Genomic DNA, 16,446 nt, shown 5'->3' with positions numbered 1-16,446 from the left:
TACTTAACAATGACCTGTAGTGACCGACCAGTTAAATGACAATATTTGGTACATTAAGATGTTGCTTCTACTGGGATGAAATGCAGGATGATACTGTAATTTGAACTGTTGTATACTGAGATCATTTTAAATCTCTCCATTACAGCTAAAAACTGTAATCAAAGGTTTGAAATTCATTGAAATAATTAAATGAAAGCCAGACTTTTGCGAATAAATATGAGAATTATTTTAATAAGTTGAATTGAAATACCCAAATGATGTAATAAAAATGAAAACCCATTGGCCATAAAAGTGACTTTGATCATAGACATTCAAATAAATGCCTCCATCAACACATATAAAAATGTTTACGTCACTGTGGATTATGGAGTAATTTAACTAGTAAAAAAGAAAAAAAAGACTCATAAAGGTTTTTATGTACTTTGTAGAGGAAACTCCTAACCCTCATAAGGATGATTTAAATATTCATGGTCATCAAATGTTAGATTTTGCTGGCCAGGCCCAGAGGCTCATGCCTGTAATCCCAGCACTTTGGGAGGCTGAGGCAGGACGGTCATTTAAAGCCAGAAGTTCAATTCCAGCCTGAGCAACATAGCAAGACCTCCATCTCTACAAAATATTAAAAACATAGCCAGGCATCATGCCACGTGCCTATAGTGCTAGCTACTCGGAAGACTGAGGCAGGAGGATCAATTAAAGCCAGGTACTTGAGGACGCAATGAGCTATGATGACACCATTGCACTCTAACCTGGGCAACAGAGCAAGACTCTGTCTCAAAAAATAAAAAAGATTTTGCAGAAAAATGCTATAATACAAATAATGAATAGCTACCTGATATATATGTGGCAAGAAGATGCTGAAAAGAAAGGAGTTCATGCATCCAGTCTGTGATCCATTTCTTTCCTAATTACTAAGAGGCAATCCCTAAGGGAAAAAAGCAAATGACTTGCCTCATCACCTTGAAAATATACTAATAACTGACTTTCTGCTATAGACTAAGTAGACTGATATTTCTCAGAACAAGTGTTCTTATTTATGGAACAATTAATCTGCTGTTAAAATTTCATTTTCGATATTAAATTTTTCAGGTTTAGATTTTCAGTTTTATCTATTCCATATCTTTGCTGATATCCCAATCTTTCATGTATTATTCATCTTTTCTTTTAAGTACATGAAAATATTTATCATAAATCATTATACTTGTCCCTAAATCCCCCAAAAATGTGTTATCTCCTAGTTTGTTGCTACTATATTTTCTATTATTTAAGAGTCATATTCACTTGCTTCTTTACATATCTAGTACTTTTAATTCTATCCTGAACAAGGTATATGCTACATACATTTAAATAGTATTAAGTTTTGTTCTGGCAAACAGACAGATCAGCCTGATCCTGTCAAACCTTGGTTTCAGACATTGTTACCAAGATACAATGTATTCCTTACACAAGGACTAGATCACCTCAGTTCCTAAAACATCTATTTTGGATCACAGTAACATGCCTGGCATGTTTAATGAGGCATCTCCACTTTGACTAGTCACCCAACAGTGAAAGGCCTCTAGAATATGAATTCATCTCCCCGGTCCCCACACCCCCCACCATTAGCTATTCTCTGTCAGGCTTCAGACTGCTACCCAGTGCGTGTGCAAATTAGTATTAATATTAAGGCAAAGCCTCAAAGGGAAACTCAGGCAGTCCTTTGGATCTGCTTATCTGTGCAACTCCATCATCACTGGTTTCTTGTCCTGTAAATTCCAGCTAATTCAGCAGTTCCAGTGCCCAAACCATTTATCTTCCAGTTAGATCTCTGCTCTGTTATCTAAGCTCTTCTGCTGTATTTGTATGTTTTCTGAGGATACATTTGTGTCTATAGCAATTCCCTGGGCCATAGAAAGCCAAGTTGGATGTGAAGGTCACCTCTTTCATTCCTTTCTCTCAAGTGTCATTGCCCTGTGCTGTCCAATTCCTGATAAACAATTGCTTTGTGTATGCTTACTGCCTTTTCTTCTTAGCTGCTTAAGGCAGAAGGGTAAGTCTACTACATCAGGCTCTATCTGAAGTCCCTGTCTGCTTTTAATGCCTCTTGTTTTGTTGTTGTTGCTGATGTTTTTATCCTCCTCAAGTTTGCCTCGTTAGCAGTATCTCGAAAATTATGCATATTTTTATTATTGATTAAAATCTTGGATTTTATCACCATATTTTCACAATCTACTTTAAAAATATATTGTTCCTGGTTACTTCCATTTTAGATAAAATATTTAACATGATCTGACTTCTTTTTATTTTCATCAATGGTCTTATTTTAGAAACAAAATTATTGTTAATATAGTTTTGTATTTTGGAATTACCTTCAGGAATTATTCCTGGCAATACAAATGTATTGATTGCCTCAATACTTTAACAGTATTTAGATATTATTTTATTAGTTTTGTTCTCTCAACAATCAAGTATTCCTGTGTACCATAGGTTTCCATTGCTGGATTCTCTGATAAATGAAGTAAAGTATGGAAATGCCTAGCCTAAAATGGCACTTAATAAATAATATCCGCTGTTGCTGCCATCATCATCCTCATTGCCATCATTAAATGGCGTGGCAATCAGCAACATTTTCCAAAAGTCTCAAGCTGCAGATTGTTCTTGAATTCATTTATCAGTTACAAAGATGACAGCTCTAACTCACTTGGATAAGGTTGTTTTCTCTCTGTCTCCATCTCTTGCAAAAAACATTTTTGACAATTGGTCGGCAACACAAACAATAATAAAAGTACAAACAAGTTCTTATGGTATTTTTTTTTAACAATATTGTGGTTCTAAGTACTAGAAATTTCTATGAGATCATTTGAGTTATGGCCTACTTTAGAACATTTAGAAAGTATCAGTGCCTCTATAAAATCACTATCTAATTCAGTTGTAGAGATAATTAACAATATCAGTAAATCACACTGATTAATTTTTTAAAGTCCTCTGTTCAAAGAGAAACACTGCCTCAATCATGCACACTTACAGTGACTTTGACCAGGCACCAAGAACTTTGGAAATAAATTATCATAAAGAATTTTTCCTGACCCAATTCTCTCAAAAAGTGTTGCATTTATGAGTTGTGGAAATGATTTAGAGATGGATTCCAATCTGGTGTAATGCCAAATACCTACTTTAATTAGCGGGAATATTGATGGGGATCAAGAATTCAGGAATGGAATGTCATGCCCTATCCTTTCCTAGTACACATTCCATGTGTTGTTTCAAGTTCTTCCAAATAAACTGGGGAAAGAATATGCTTTCAATTTGTTATCAGTGATATGAGGAAGACTAAGACAAAAAAAAATGTTGATACCTATCTGTCTTTTTGTTGTTATTCTATATAGAAGTTATTAACTGTCAAGAGATGATTCACTAAGCTCTCCAGCTACACTCAGTGTGTAAGTTTCCTGAGGAAGTGTTTGGGTCTCTAATGACAAAACGGAATCCCTTATGTTAAATAAGTATGGGAACTCCATAAAAAGGTCTGGAGAAAATTGAAACTGTTTATAAGTCTGACTCAGTGGTAGAATATGTATGCAGACTTAAAAGTTATGAATCCATTTGCATTTTTAAGGGAATTTAAATCAATTCCCTTTATATATACTTGTCACAATTTGGGTTTAAGGTTTCTAAAATATGGTTGAGAAGTGCAGGTCATGTAGGCCTTGTAATACAGGTTGTTGTTCCCATCTTAGTGATGATATAATGAATCATGTTCATAATAAATCATTACAATAGCTTTCTCTGGTGGAATTCAGGTTCACACTTTGCTTTACCATTTTATTCTATAATAAGGCTATAGATTTATGGGCATAGAAGCCACTTATGAGGCTGGGGTTGTAGTTTTCCATCTGACCTGAGGATAGAACATAAACAAATATGGACACTAAAAAAAAGTAGGCTTTTGAATATGAAAATTTATTCCCAAAATCTTTCTCCAAATAAACTAAAGTTTACATAGACAATTTCCCTGCCTCAGCATCTTCATATATAAAATGATAGGACTGATTTTTATTATCTTCAAATTTGCTTCCAGTTCTAATATTTTATAATATTGGAAAAATTTAATTATACAAAATTAAAATCCTTCTTACCAAGATTTAAGCTTTTTCTAAAGTGTTTTATTCCCTAGAATATATACTATATTTTCTTAATCTCCTTTCCAAAGGATCTTAAAATCCTGGGTGAACACTTGTCATTATGAATTTTTCAAATGTAACTGCCATCTTCCAGCTATGTTACATGTAAAAAGTCCACCTAACATATCTAAGATACAGTCCCTTATGTAATTTACCTGTCTATGTAAATATATTTTCTTCAGGTGGTATATTAGTTTTTTGTTGCTTCCATACAAATTACCAGAAATTGAGGCACTTAAATGATGCAAAAACTTATCTTACAATCCTATAGGTCAAGAGTCTAATATGGATCTCACTGGGTTAAAAACAAGGTGCTAGATGGCAGCATTCTTTTCTGGAGGCTCTAGGGAAATATCTATTTCCCAGCTCATTCACATTGTTGGCAGAATTCAGTTCCTTGCAGTTCTAGAACTGAGGTCTCCATTTCCTTGATGGCTGTCAGCTGAGGACAGTTCTCTCTTCTACTGTCCACCAGATTTCTTGGCTCCTGCCCACGTCCTCCATCTTCAAAGCTGGCAAAGGCTGGTCAAGTCCCTCTCAAACTTCAGATCTCCCCTGCTTCTCATTGTCATTTCTCTCTGACTGTGTCTCTGACCCCTGATGAGAAAGCTTCACTCAATCTAAGGGGTCAGAAATTAGAATGTGCCCACTTGGATAATTCAGGAAAATATTCTCATCTGAAGGTCTAAACGCTTAATCACATCTGCAAAGTCCTTTTGCCAAATAACAAAACATATTCACAGGTTCCAGGTAATTAGAGAGAGGATGTATATGGAGGGCCATTATTCTGTCTACCAAAGGCAGGTTTTCCAGGCTCTTTCAATTCTAAATTCTGTTATTATACAATATTTCTTCCTTAATAATCTCTCAACTTTCTGAGATTTATTCTATATCCCCTAACTTCTTAAAGTCCTTTTCAATAATATTCAAAGAGAGTTTTTCTTAACCTAAAATCCATTTGCACTAAACTTTTCTGTGTCCCATTTGTCACCCATTGTCTTAAATATTTTTATTTATATCTTCATATAAATATACCAACATATGTGTTTACCACATTTCATACACAGTTAATATCATAGCTGTGCAGTGATTAATTCCTTCAGCTGGGATGTAATTTGTCTATGTTAAAATCTAAAAACCATAACTTACTGACTGTGATGACTTGCTTAAATGGCTTAGTTTCTCCAAACTCCAGTTTTCTTAACCTATCAGATGAGAGTAATAATACATCTATCATATAAGGTTACCTTAGTTTAATAACTAATAAAATTAAGTTAGTTAATAGACCTGAGTTAAGAAGTTATCTAAGGAACTTAGTAAAAAGCCTGGTAATTACTTAGAGTTAAATAATTCTTAATTGATTAGCATATATTAGGAATAGACTGAAAGTTATGTCAAATTTTTATATTCCATTGGGTAAAATAGACTTTTGTCATTTGTGACCTAGAGAGTTCATGCTTTGTACATAACTACATATAAAACCAATGAAAGAAGGATATCATAAATAAATCTTAGTTCTCTTGACTTCTATAGTGATAGAGCTTCTATCATGAAGCATTCTTCCTTTTTAATATAAATATATACCTACCCATGTAGCTTGTGAAAATTTTATTGCCTAAGATTCTGATAACTCTAAATTTTCAGTGAGTTTGATTTTTTTTGGCTCTAAAATTACAAGAATGAGTATTGTTCACACTGATTTTGTGTATTTTACTTCATCTTGTTTTAGAAAGAATGTGAGACAGTTCAGAAGAATGCAAAAAGCATTTCAAGGTAATATTAATCAAAAATTGTGATATAGAAAAAAAATAAGTGGGTATAGGAAACTTTCAGGAGTAGAAAAAAGATCAAAACTTCACATTATATTCTTGCTGGTGTTTTCTTGAAGGTAAAAAATATATATATGTATTATAATCTAAGTTTTCCATAGCCAATGTGAAAAAATGAACCCATGTGCTTACACAATTTTCCTTATACATGAAAAAATTATTGCTGTTATACCTAGTAAAATGTAACCCCATAATGGCAAAGATTGCCATGCATTTTGTTCTTGGTTAAATTTCTTTAGTTTAATAATATCTGTCCAATGTATATTTGTTGAATAAATGTTTAAAAAGAAAATTCTTGTCTGAAAAATGTCTATAAGGGAGAGCACATCTTGAGTCGATGTGCATGGCTCATGCCAAATACACAGTGGAAAGTTTTTATAATATCTGGGAAAGTATGTCCATTGTTATCTCTTAAGAAATTCTCCATGAATGTTATTTATCTTAATTCAATGTCTGAAAAATATTGTGTTGCAATCAGCTTAAGGTTGGTTTTCTTGACCAGATACATAGAAGGCAATTCCTCTTTAGCTGTCTTTCCCTTCCACTCTGGTTTTGCTGTTTTATCTCCATATAGTTCTTATGTGCAGAAGAGGTAAAATGTGTTGAGTGTTAAAACTTAAGACAGCATCTATTACACATGATAATATTATTAGCAGTTGAATTATATTTTTAGTTTAATAATTGGCTCCTGACTTTAAGAATTCTTTAATCTGAAATAAAATTAGTTTTTATAAAAGATTTTTAGAGTTACTTTAAAAGAAGGAACACCATTCCCAGGCTTAAATTTTTAAATTAATTACCAATTACCATTTACTTGTCTATTGTTAAATGAATTTACCCTTGAAATATGATGACACCAGTCACTTGCTTCTATAAGCCTAAAAATGTGGAACTGCAAAAATTTGGAAATGAAAATATAGATGTGATTAGGAAGGGAAATGTGATGAGAAAGGTAGCACACTAGGCTATAATGTACCAACCATTCTTAGTAAACCATTAATTTTCCCTTCTATTTTACCAGCCAAATTAAATAGAAAGGATATGTTGGTCATACAAGAGCCCCTATAGAAAATGGGCATCATCTATACTGCACGTGAAGGAAACTGTATGGTTCATTAAGGTTCTTGGCTAGTTAACTAGATGAGTTACAATCTATGAGTCCATTACTGAGAAAAGAAAAAAAAGAATATAAAAACAAATCCAAAAATACAACCTTTTTTCTTGCCTCTTCAATCTCCCAGTAGCAAACCACCACATCTGTTCATAAACAAATGCCTTGCCTGGGATTAAACTACACAGAAGATTCGACAATAGACTAGGCCACATTATAAGTCATAGTAATTTGAATGGGGCAATTTAATACTTTCTGAGAGAAAAGGGCCTAAAGTCTAGAAGAGGTCTGAAGCAAGGATATATTTGGAGTCTCCAGGTAGACCATGGTTAAGAAACAAACAAACTTTACTATCTCTGTTTTTCTTTTATGAGAAGCAAGAGCCCCTGAGGAGTACAATGGGAGTAATTCTGTCTGTGATAGTTTACAATCATCCAGAAGCCTAAGGTTTTACAATAAAAGATGACTCCCTCGCCTTCATTGATGAATGACTATAATTTTCCATTGGACGTCCTGAATTGGCTACCCTGTCAGAACAGTGGGAAAAAGCTCTCTAACTCTGAATTGAAGGTGTAATTCTCAAATGTAAGACTTCAGTATGAAACAGTAACACACTTTCTAGGAACCCTTGACACGCAAGAGTTGCAGAGAGATATACATAGTAGATATTAACAGAGAATAGGCAGTTATATAAACTCAGCAATTTTATGATAAAGGACAAAATGATAGTGAGTTAAGGTAATAAATAATCTGAATCACAATGGTAGGAAATTTGGTAAGACGTGAACTTCAAACAAAGCTATCATGTGAGACAATCAGTTGAAGCTCCATGAGTGCCTAATGTTTTCACCATATTGGAATAAGGAGTATGGTGGCAAATCTCATTCACCCCCACACTTCTATATAGACAAAAATTTCACTCTATATTTTAAAAAACATACAGCATACAATAGATAAAATAAACTATTTGATAAATACCTAGGTGTGAAAACACGTTACTATAGAGTAAAATAATAACTCATATTTGACACTTATAACTTGTCTTTTTGGTTATTATTGTCCCTTCTCTGTGTCATGGTGCTCTGAAAGGAGTTATTTCTCTCTATTTTCAGGTATTCCCTGTTGATTTATCTATTGCCTTTTCTTGTGAAAGACCTACAGCTAATCCATTTTTTAGACTAGTATATCACGAGCAGTAGTAAATGCATTGCTTTTAAGATACCTATCACATTGAGATTTTAAAAATTCAAAGTTGGAAATTTAGTATAATAACTGTAGATTAGACTGAATCCTTGAAATTTGGATGTTACTACTACACTGTAATGCATCAATATTGGTAGCTATTGACCGTTTGTTGTAGTGTCAGTTTGCACCTTTAGTGAAGAGGAAGAAGTGACATTAGCTTCATTTAAAAATATATTTCCAAGGCAGTGCTGATACTGAATAAATGATAATAAGTAGAAATGGATAAGCAAAAATACCTGATTCTATAGCTAAATTGGATATTTAATAGTGCTTTCATATAGTATCAAGTCTTCTATGCTTCTGCCCAATGAATTCTTCTTCTTTTTTTTTTTTTTTTTTAAAGACAGATAGTCTCACTCTGTTGCCCAGGCTAGAGTACCATGGCATCAGTCTAGCTCACAGCAACCTCAAACTCCTGGGCTTAAGCGATCCTCCTGCCTCAGCCTCCCGAGTAGCTGGGACGACAGGCATGTACCACCATGCCTGGCTAATTTCTTCTCTATATATTTTTAGTTGTCCATATAATTTCTTTCTATTTTTAGTAGAGACGGGGTCTTGAACTCCTGAGCTCAAACAATCCGCCTGCCTCGGCCTTCCAGACTGCTAGGATTACAGGTGTAGAAGTAGATGCATAACAAGCTGACAGAACGATGAATGAATTTATGGCTAATACCATGCACATTTTGCCCTGATGATCATTAATTGAATTTTACAGATTTCCTGAGAAGTAAACAGAAGAAGCAAGGAGAAGCCAGGTCATGGTCTTGATTAAAAATAGATATCTAATTTCATAACTGCTGTCACCAATGGAGACTGTCTGAATCAACCTTCTTAAATACAGATCTAGAAGAAACATGAGGGTCCAACAGTTCATGTCATTTACTTCATTTTCTTATTTGTGCAGTGTCCCAGTAAAAATGCTTCTGTTATTATTGTCATTTTTTTAATGCCAGCATGTTTGAAGTCCCCATTCTAGTCAATGGGCATAGATGTGTTGAAAATAATGAAAGCAGAGTAGATTTTAATTCCTCTACCTGGTTCAGAAGTCAGGTGCAATGGTTAACAGAACAGTTCCTAACAGAAGTAGGCAATGGATAAAGTTTGATTTTATTACAATGTTTTAAAACCTTAATCTTCCCTTCCTATCCCCTCTCACCTCCAGGGAGCCCATCAACTCATTTTATACACAGTGAAAATTTTCCCTGCACTGTTCTCAGAGGGAATTACCTCAAAATTGCACAATTGTTCACATCCAATGATCCAGTTCCCTGAGGGCCCAGGTTTCACTTACCTGCTCCAGGAAATAATCACATGAACCATGCTGAGACTATGGCTGATACTACTGAAGGTTACATATCTTCATTTTGTGATAACTATTACAATGGATGTATATGGAATCAGTTTTCTAACAAGTAAATAGAGCATGCTCATTATCAAAAAAAAATGTGCACAGTATTTTATTTTGTAAAAGTGAGAAAAAATTCTGCAGGGACAATTTTAACATTTTGAGCTATGCCTGCTTTGAATTTTTATTGTTGTTGAGATTATGCTTGCATTTTTCTCCCCTCAATCTGTTTTTCAAGTATATCATTCTGTGTATAATGCAAAATTTAGGATATTTTTCTAATAAAAAGTGATTAAGGGAGACTATTTTCATAGTATAAACTCTGGAATAAAATTGCTTCTTAAAACTTGTTTTTTAATCATATTATATTTTCCTTCAATATTTTATTTTAAGCATTCCTAATATGGCTGAGAATATAGTTGAGCATAAAAATTCTGTGTCTTAATTTAATGCAATTTTTTGAGAAATAATCATGCAAAGAGAGCATAATATGTATTTGTGTATAGTCAAAGGAAAATTATGAAATGTCCACCTAACTAATCACAATCACATCACCTAATCACCGTTTCTGATCACATCTCTCTCACTGGCTCTGGACTTAACCAGCATATTGACTTCTGTGATGTTCTTTGCCTTCATTTTTAACAGCTTTTCCAAATAATCACAAATAGTTTCGTTTTTGCCTATTTTGAATGTTATATAAAATAAATATCAAATTATATTTTCTTTTGTAACTTGTTTTGTTATTGCTTGTGAGATGTATCTAGTTTTAATGTGCACAATATATTCGCTAATTTTATTTGCAGATTTGTATCCATTATAGGAATATACCTCTATGTATAATATGTGTATACTTGAATTATTCTGGGTAACAACACCTCAAGTTCAATAGAAGGATCCAAGTTTGGGATGTCAAAGGCAGGCAGCCCAGGGAACAGCTCACAAATATCACTCCCCTGGCATACCTTTCATTTCCTTTTCCTTCAATATTCTAAGCAGTGACTGTGAACAACTATGAGGAAAAAAAAACTAGATGACACACATTACTTGGTCCGGGGGTTAGATGACTGAATCCCCATCTCTCTCTCTCTCTCCCTCTCCCTCTCTCCCTCTCTCCCTCTCTCTCTCTCCCTCTCCCTCTCCCTCCCTCCCTCTCTCCCTCTCTCCCTCTCTCCCCCTCCCCCTCCCCCTCCCCCTCCCCTCCCTCCCTCCCTCTCTCCCCCTCCCCCTCCCCCTCCCCCCCCTCTCTCCCTCTCCCTCTCCCTCTCCCTCTCCCTCTCCCTCTCCCTCTCCCTCTCCCTCTCCCTCTCCCTCTCCCTCTCCCTCTCTCTCTCTCTCTCTCTCTCTCTCTCTCTCTCCCTTCGGCCTACCACTTTCTCCCTGTTCAGTCACTGCTAGATCACTGCTCAGTCCTGGTCAGTGTATCAAATGACCACTGCTTATTGATGTCAATACAAGGGGTCATCTGATCATCAGTGTGTGGCAGTCCACAGGTAACTCAACATCTTTTGACTCAGGAAGAAGATATTTGGTATTAATTAGCAGGGTTAACTTATATAGCAATTGAAAGGGTCTTGGACACTTTGTAGCTATTATTTTATTGGTTTGTAGTTGTATTAACCATATTCTGATTGATTACACCAAATATGTTATGTAATTCCTTACATAACTGTTGTATGAATGCTTACTTAATACATTAGTTATTTAACTCATCAACAATATATTCCGTATACTTGTGGCACTTTACAAAACATGCTTATTATAATTGTCTACAACCTTATGATAACTACTTTTAAAATAAGAAAATATTCTCCAGCAAGCAAAAATTTCTTGAGGAAAGGTAATTTCAATCTCAGTGAACATATTTATACTCATATTTTAAATTATAGAATGAGGCATACTTTATAAGCTTCATTTGACACATAAAAGACCATTCAGCAGTTTATCACTGCTTTAATTCAGGTCTTTTGAGAAGCAGGCACCAGCATAGGACTAGAAGTGCAAGAGGTTTACTAGGGGAACTTTTTTTGTGTGTGTGCTCTTATTCTTTTTATTGGAGAATGGTATTTAAAAATCAAGATCTAGGCTCTAAGTATGCTTATTGCTACTAGGTTGTCATTGCTTTTAGACCCTTTTAGCATATTAGCAGTGGATTTTTTATTAAGAATAAACTGGAGGAGGAGGATTCAAGATGGCTGACCAAACACACCAGCTGCCAGAGTGTCTCAGTAAGAAGAAGTTTTATATGAAAGAGAAAAACAAACAGACAGAAGAACAGAGATTGAATGTGGATCTGAGGGAAAGGTGCCAGAACCTTCAGGAGACTCCATGGGAAGAAGATGCAGAGCAGAACAATAAGGAGCAAGGTATCAGCAGAGATCAACCCCCAAGAAATTTGGAGTCTGGTGAGAAAGATAGGTGGAGTGGTTTGTTTCGCCCTCCCTTGCAAAGTTCCAGGGCCCCACCCACCACCTGGGGCATTCAAGTGCTTCTCCTGAGGGACTAGAGTAACAGGACCCAAAACAACATTGCAGCCTGTTCCTTCTGGCAAGTGCCACCTACTGATAGGGAGGTCAATCTGTATGCCCTTTATAGCATTTACTGACTCAATAGTACACGGCATGGTTGACAAGCACCACCTACTGTCTGGGAGATTAAGCTGGGCATGCCAGTACAATTCACACTGTTAAGAAGACCACAGGGCTGGGGAAAGAGACAGGATTTCAAAGATCTCCATCCTCCCTCATCAAAGGGAGACAGGGAACCTGCCCACTCACATAGTTCACCACTTCTACAGACTACAAATGACTAGCAACTGAAAAAAACCACCAGACCAAGAATATCTATAATCAAGGCATCCATCCAGAACCTTCTGAAAATGAAAAACTCATTCAAGGAATTACAAAACACAATGTAAAGTCTTCATATACTAGATCAGGCAGAAGAAAGAATCTCAGAATGTGAAGACAACAGCTTTGAATTAAACAAATCAGTCAAAGATAAAGAACAGAGAATTAATAGGAAAGAACAATGCCTACAAGAAATATGGGACTATGTAAAGAGGCCAAACATAAGAATTATAGGCATCCCTGAGGGTAAAGAAGAAAATACATAAGGGTTAGAAAACCTATTTGACAGAATACTTGAGGAAAACTTCCTTGGTCTTGCTAGAAATTTAGATATACAGATATAAGAAACACAAGAACACCAGGGAGGTTCATCCCAAAGAGCCAATCACCACTACAATGGAGAACAGACTTAAAGCTAAAGCACAAAAACCATAAGAATTCTAGAAAAAAAAATGTTGGAAAAGCTCTTCTAGACATCAACTGCAGTAAAGCATTTATGAAGAAGACCCCAAGAGCAATCATAGCAACAACAAAAATAAATAAATGGGACTTGATTAAATTGAAAAGCTTCTGCACAGCCAAGGAAACCATCAACATAGCAAATAACCTACAGATTGGGAGAAAATATTTGCATGCTATACATCTGATAAAGGGCTAATCACCAGAATCTAGCGCATCTATCTTGCTCTGGAAGCTTAAAGCTGTACTAACCCTCTCTACAACTCCTTATAGGTCAAATATCTTGGCTGTCTTTTTGATCATGCAGTTTATTACAATAATTATTCCCCCTTTACTTCTGGCAGGAAACTGCCACTACCTAAATACACCACACTTTGGGGCCCCATAATCTTGATCACTTTCAATGAGCTCAGCTCTATCAGCAGCTACCCTCAGCTCTGGTCTTCAGAAAAGAGACACCACTGACCTTCTTAGTGACGCTAGTGTTCTTCCCATCAGCTTGTTACTGAAGTCCTTCAAGAATAGTTCGACTTCTGGATCTTCTACTGAGTCTCCTGGCCTCATACACTGTTAAAACAAACAAAAACAAACAAACAAAATTAATTATATAAGAAAAGTAAGTTGATTTAAAAAGTAAAATCTCAAATTTAGTTGAAATTAATTTCCGGGGAAAATAGTCATACAAAAATCTAAATCCATTTTTCCCTTTTAAAGAATATAAGTAATGAAGTTCTTTATATGAAAATCAGAAACAAAATTATACCTGGGTTAAGGCAAATTTGCTTAGAAGCCAGAATTTGTGGCTCATAGACAGCAGTGTGAGAAATACTTTCATCCTGTTCTTAAACCTTGGAGATACCAAGGGTATTGAGATAGTCTGGCAAAGGAGACTGGCTCTGTGCTGTGGTTGAATGCCCAGTGGAAGATGCTGCTATGTCTCCCAGCTCCTAGCACTGGCATACCATGAGCCAAACACCTGTCATTATGTAGCCCGACCAAGAAAGAAATCAAGAATTGACAAACAGAGAAAACATCTTCCGCAATTAGCTAAAGACTCACAGTTATTATCAGAGTAGAACCAACTTTTCATTTAGATCAAAAGGACAGAAGACACAGAATGGAGTAGAGGTGGGTTTTATATGAGGGATGAAAGAAGAGATTGCCCTGTTCCAAATAAAAATCCTACATTTCTCTTATGGTGCCTTTATCTTCTACCAATAGAGACTTTTTATCAAGCAAAGACATTGTTATCTCAAGGAACCTCCTCCTAAATTACAAACATCTCTAAAAGAAGAAATATATTATTCCATTAATAACATCTAATGATATAGATTAAGAAATTGTTTTCCAAAAGATTTGTCTGGGTTTTAATAGGAGTGACCGTACATTTGGGGATAATAACAGGAAAGAAACAAATTTATAGCAATCCTCTTCTTTAAATTTTACAATGTGATTTCTCATTACCCACAACAAAATAAAGTAGAATACCCTTGGCATGGAATGTAAAATCACTCCTAATCTAACCCTTGCTTACCTGTCCATTCCTTTTATCACCTATTTTCCATTTATATACCACTTTTTAACTATATCAAATTTTTATTGTTTCCATTGTCTCAAGACATCCCTTCTGGCTAACTAAATTCTATTTATTATTCAGTATGTAACTGAGGGGTTATTTCTGCGACATCTTTCATGCTCACCTTCCCTCAACCTTTTCCTCCATTTTGATTAGATGATTCTCCTGTAAGCTGCCATGATATACTACAAATTTCTGTCCCTAAACTTGCCATGTTAATGTTCATATTATATGTTTATTTCTCCCACCCAAATAGAAGGTAGAGGATGTGTCATATAGCCTTTATATGTTGAGTTCCCCAGTGGGTGTTTCACAAATGAATGGATAGATGACTATATGACCCCACATCCAGGGGGATTCCCATGATTTAAACAGACTTCAAACAGCTTCACAATGAGAGTTCTTGGACTGCAACAGAAATATAAAAGTAAAAATTTTTCCTCTATCAGATTTTTTATTGAGAATTACCCCTATAAAACAAAATGATTTATTCTAGTACATAGACCCTTTGCCCATAAGAGAATTAAGTTAGCTCTAGAGATCTTTTAGAAATTACTTTTATAAATCACCAGAGAAAAGATCCTGAAATAATAACTGTTTTGGGAATTTTTAATAAGCACTAATGCAAAAAGAGAGTAAACTAAGTGGTATACATCATTAAAAAATAAACATAATATCTTCTTCAAATTTTAAGTCCTTTAATTGCAGTTAATATTTAAAGCTTAGTCTTCTCAGAGGGAATGAAAGCACCATTGATGTCTCTGGGGAGATGCTTCCATCCCGTGCTCCTGAACAAATGTCAATATTTACATGTTTTAAAAGTCATCTGTGAATGGCAGAAATTCTTCATCCTGAAACAGGTTTTCTTTGGTGCAGCCTAACAAACTACAGATGTTTATTTTAGAACCTGAATGCCAAAAGCTCTCTTAATTTATAATGCATGTTAATTTGCCACAAAGTTGCTTATGTAAAACTTGACTTCCATTTTCCACATCTTTTGCTTTCTTTTAATAATTGAGATAGTGACTATTTATTGAATGCCTACTTTATTGGAAACAGTATACTGGAGCTATATGCAAATCATATCCAATCCTTATCCATAGTTAAGTATGCTACATCTAGTGTATAGATGATGGAACTGATGTTTAGAGAGGATAAGGGACTCACTCAAAGAATAGCTGCAAATATTTCAGGATATAGAGTTGTAGGAAGAAACTTTTCTGAACAGTCAATTATTGAAGGCTATACTAAAAATAAACTGAGTTGTTTGCAAGCACAAATCTTAAAATCAAAGTAAAAAGACACGTAAAAATAAACACACAACCTCAGTAGAAAAGAGTGGGGGGCAAGAATACACAGGGATGACAAATTGAAAATTGACATGAAAATCTCATATTAATCATAATTTATTTCTACGGTTTATACATTTGTTCCTAGAATATGTGGAATTATTGCATTAACTTTAATACATGTATAACATGTGTACATGTGTATATAAAATACAAAAGTATTAAGATTACTTTCAAGATTATGAAGATGGAAGTAAAAATGGCCATTTGAATAGAACCCTCATAACACGCTCCTATTCATTTGGATTTGTTTTATTTAATTATGTTTTAAATCATATAAATATTAGCCTACTAGTTTGTGAAGCTTGTTAGAAAGAATCTGAATATCATATGTAATAGGAGGAGTATCAGAGGGAACGGAAGATAAAGTTGAGAAAAAGAAGGATGAAGAGAAAAGAGAGATAAAAGACTTAATAACTTTGCATATTTTAAATTAAAATTGTAAAAAATATTTGAATTATATATGGATAAGTGAGATTATAATGCAAACGCTAAAATAATATCCAGCCTCTTTTATTGTTTT

The sequence above is a fragment of the Lemur catta genome, chromosome 6 (genome assembly GCF_020740605.2).
Source record: "Lemur catta isolate mLemCat1 chromosome 6, mLemCat1.pri, whole genome shotgun sequence".
Lineage (NCBI taxonomy): Eukaryota > Metazoa > Chordata > Mammalia > Primates > Lemuridae > Lemur > Lemur catta.
The sequence above is the reverse complement of the archived record's forward strand: the minus strand, read 5'-3'. Positions refer to the sequence as shown.